Consider the following 4334-nt stretch of genomic DNA (forward strand, 5'->3'; position numbering starts at 1 on the left):
TTTTGTTTGTTCCAAGAAAAACCGTTATGATTAGTCTTGGTGATGATTGTTTGATCATGGTGGAAAAAGACAGAAACTTTCTGCTCACGAAACAAATTTTCTTTTTTATTCTGTAAGATATTTTGAGTTGATTCTTTTTGTTACTGATTTATATGCAATTTCTTCAGACTGTCGTAATTTTTCATATTTTTTGAAGTACCAGAAGTATACGAAGTATACAGATTGCTACAGACTGGTCTGCTGTTAACAGATTCTGTTTTTGTTGAGTTGGTTGCTTATTTTGATGAAACTATGCATAGTATCGGAGGGTACTAGCCATGGAAAAGTGAAAATAAAGCAACCCAACACCAACATGAGTAGAATTTAAGTTTTCTACAGTACCTAAGGAAGTGGTGGTTTGCTTTCTTATACTAATGTTATCACGAGTTTCTGTTTAAGTTTTGTGTTGTGAAGTTTTCAAGTTTTGGGTGAAGTTCTTATGGACAAAGAGATAAAGAGTGGCAAGATCTCAAGCTTGCGGATGCCCAAGGCACCCCATGTTTATTCAAGGATGCCGAAAAAGCCTAAGCTTGGGGATGCCCCGGGAAGGCATCCCCTCTTTCGTCTTCAATCCATCGGTAACGTTACTTGGGGCTATATTTTTATTCACCACATGTTATGTGTTTTGCTTGGAGTGTCTTGTATCGTAGGAGTCTCTTATTTTTGTTGTGTCACAATCTTCCTTGCTGCACACCTAGAGAGAGAGACATGCACTCACCATGATTTTGTCGAGCTTCACTTATATCCTTTGGTTAGGCAATTCAGCTCACATGTGTTTCACTTATATCTTTAGAGCTAGTTGATTTTGCTCTGTGTGCTTCACTTATATCTTTTAGAGCACAGCGGTGCGTGGCTTGGTAGTTGGCTTATGCTATGAAAGTAGTCCCAAAAGTGGTAATTATCCAAAGGGTTACGAAAACTTCCATCTTCATGTGCATTGAGTAGAAAGATAAGCTTGATTCCTCTCAATTAGTTTTGAGATGTGGTTATGGTAATATTTAAGTTATGTTAGTATGGTGTTGTGAATCTAGAGATACTTGTGTTGAAGTTAGTGATTCCTGTAGCATGCACGTATGGTGAACCGCTATGTGATGAAGTTTGAGCATGATTAGTTTATTGATTGTCATCCTTTGTGTAGCAGTCGGGATCGCGCGATGGTTTATACCTACCAACCCTTCCCCTAGGAGCATGCGTTGAATGCTTTGTTTCGATTACTAATAAAACTTTTGCAACAAGTATATGAGTTCTTGATGACTAATGCCGAGTCCATGGTTTAGATGCATTTTCACCTTCCACCATCACTATCTTCTTTAGTGTTGTGCAACTTTCGGCGGTGCATAAAACCCACCATTAGCCTCCCTCAAAACAGCCACCATACCTACCTACTATGGCTTTTTCAAAGCCATTCCGAGATATATTGCCATGCAACTACCATGACATGTGCCACAGCTTCTACATTGCCATTGCATGATCATAAGATAGCTAGCATGATGTTTCCATTGATGTCTATGCCATGCTAGATCATTGTCATGGTACACTACTGAAGGCATTTCATATAGAGTCATCCTTGATCTAAGTTTTGAGTTGTAAGTGTGATAATCATCATTGAAGGAGCATTGTCCCATGTGAAGAAATAAAATAGGCCAGCGAAGCCCATTTACAAAAACAGGCCAAAGATGCCCACCAAAATAAATAAATAAATAACTAAAAAAAGAGAGGCCAAAGATCCCACCAAAAAAATGAGAGAAAAGGAGAGAAGGGACAATGCTACTATCTTTCCACACTTGTGCTTATTAAGCACCATGATCTTGATGATTGAGAGTCTCTCGTTTTGTCACCACCATATAGCTAGTGGGAAATTTTCATTATATAACTTGGCTTGCATATTACAATGATGGGATTCCTCAAAATTGCCTTAGGTCTTCGTGAGCAAGCAAGTTGGATGCACACCCACTAGTTTTCATTAAGAGCTTTCACATACTCTTAGCTCTAGTGCATCATTTGTATGGAAATCCCTACTCATTCACATTGATATCTATTGATGAGCATCTCCATAGCTCATTGATATGCCTAGTCGATGTGACCAACTTCTCCTTGTTTGCCTTGCAAGCTCCACCACACTCCATTCCACTTATAATGCTAAAACCATGGCTCACGCTCATGTATTGCGTGAGAGTTGAAAAAGTTTGAGAAAGTAAAGGTGTGAAAACAATTACTTGGCCAATGCCGAGGTTGTGCATGATTTAAATTCGTTGTGCAAGGATGATAGAGCATAGCCAGACTATATGATTTTGTAGGGATAACTTTCTTTTGGCCTTGTTATTTTGAAAGTTCATGATTACCTTGCTAGTTTGCTTTGAATCTAACGGATCTGAACATTCATGTCACATAAGAGGAGTTACAAAGGACATCTATGCTAGGTAGCATGAAAGCATCAAAAATTCATTCTTTATCACTTCCCTACTCGAGGACGAGCAGGAGTTAAGCTTGGGGATGCTTGATACGTCTCCAACGTATCTATAATTTTTGATGGTTTCATGTTGTTATCTTGTCAAACTTTGGATGTTTTATATGCCTTTTATATCTTTTCTGGGACTAACCTATTAATTCAGTGCCAAGTGCCAGTTCCTGTTCTTTCCGTGTTATTGACCCTTTTTCAGGCAGAGTCCAAACGGAATAATTCTTTCGCGATGATTTTTTATGGAAAATATCAAAAATACCAGAAGAAAAAGATACCGGAGAGGGGACCCGAGGAAGCCACAAGCCCTGTCGGCGCCCCCCCCCCCCACCCCCACCCCCCACCCAGGCAGCACCAACCAAGCTTGTGGGGCCCTCAGGGGCCCACTTGACGCAACTCCACCGCCATCTCGTCCAATAAATCCAGAAACCTCCAGAAATAATCTCTTCGTTTGTTCACCACTATTAGTGACTTTGGAGTGACTCTTTGTTGCATGTTGAGGGCTAGTTATATGATCCAATTATGTTATCATTGTTGAGAGAACTTCACTAGTGAAAGTATGAACCCTAGGCCTTGTTTCCACGCATTGCAATACCGTTCGTGCTCACTTTTGTTACTAGTTACCTTGCTGATTTCGTAATTTCAGATTACAAAAACCTATATCTACCATCCTTATTGCACTTGTATCACCATCTCTTCGCCGAACTAGTGCACCTATACAACTTACCATTGTATTGGGTGTGTTGGGGACACAAGAGACTCTTTGTTATTTGGTTGCAGGGTTGCTTGAGAGAGACAATCTTCATCCTACGCCTCCCGCGGATTGATAAACCTTAGGTCACCCACTTGAGGGAAAATTGCTACTGTCCTACAAACCTCTGTGCTTGGAGGCCCAACAATGTCTACAAGGAGAAGGTTGCGTAGTAGACATCAGGTAGCATAGTCATTTCCCTAGTTTTGTAGTCCGTAGTGGAACTACCTTGTTTGGATGCGTGATGTAACTCTGATATATTTATTAGATGACAGTTGAATCCATTATTGTCATTCCTCTATTATTTATGTATGTGCTATGCTACCATGTTTGCAAAACGCTTAGATGCGCTTCTTTCCAATTCGGGGCCTCGATCCCCAAATCGGAAAGGACCGCACCTTAGTCGTTACAAGTGTCTCGGGTCATGTCTAAATAGTTCTCGAACCCGCAGGTTCAACACACTTAAGGTTCGATGATGTTATAGTGTAGTTGAGTTATATGTTTGGTTACGAATGTTGTTTGGAGTCCCGGATGAGATCACATACATCACGAGGGTTTCCGAAATGGTCCAGAAATGAATATTGATATATAGGATGGTTTCATTTGGTCATCGAAAAGTTTCGGGCATTTCCGGAAGTGTGCCGGGAGTGATGAATGGGTTCCCGGTATTCACCGGGAGGGGCCCACCCACCCGGGAGTGAGCCAAGTGACCCTAGGGTGGCGCACCAGCCCTTAGTGGGCTGGTGAGGCCAGCCCAATAGGGCCATGGCACCACAAGGGAAAATTCCAAAGGAAAGAAAAAAGAAGGAAAGAGGGAGGTGGGAAGGGAGAGGAGGACACCTCCTTCCCCAAACCGCACTGGAGAAGGAGTCCTCCTCTCCACTTTGGCCGGTGCACCAAGGGGATCATTGAGCCACAAGACTAGCCCCTTCCCTCCTCCTATATATACTGGTGGTTTTAGGGTTTTTGAGACACAACTTTGCCACGTGGACCTCAAACCTATTCCACATAGTTTTGCCTCTAGATCGGATTTCTGCGGAGCTCGAGCGGAGCCCTGCAGGAGTAGATCATCACCACCACCGGAGC

This window comes from Hordeum vulgare, chromosome 4H, assembly GCF_904849725.1.
Source record: "Hordeum vulgare subsp. vulgare chromosome 4H, MorexV3_pseudomolecules_assembly, whole genome shotgun sequence".
NCBI classification, from domain to species: domain Eukaryota; kingdom Viridiplantae; phylum Streptophyta; class Magnoliopsida; order Poales; family Poaceae; genus Hordeum; species Hordeum vulgare.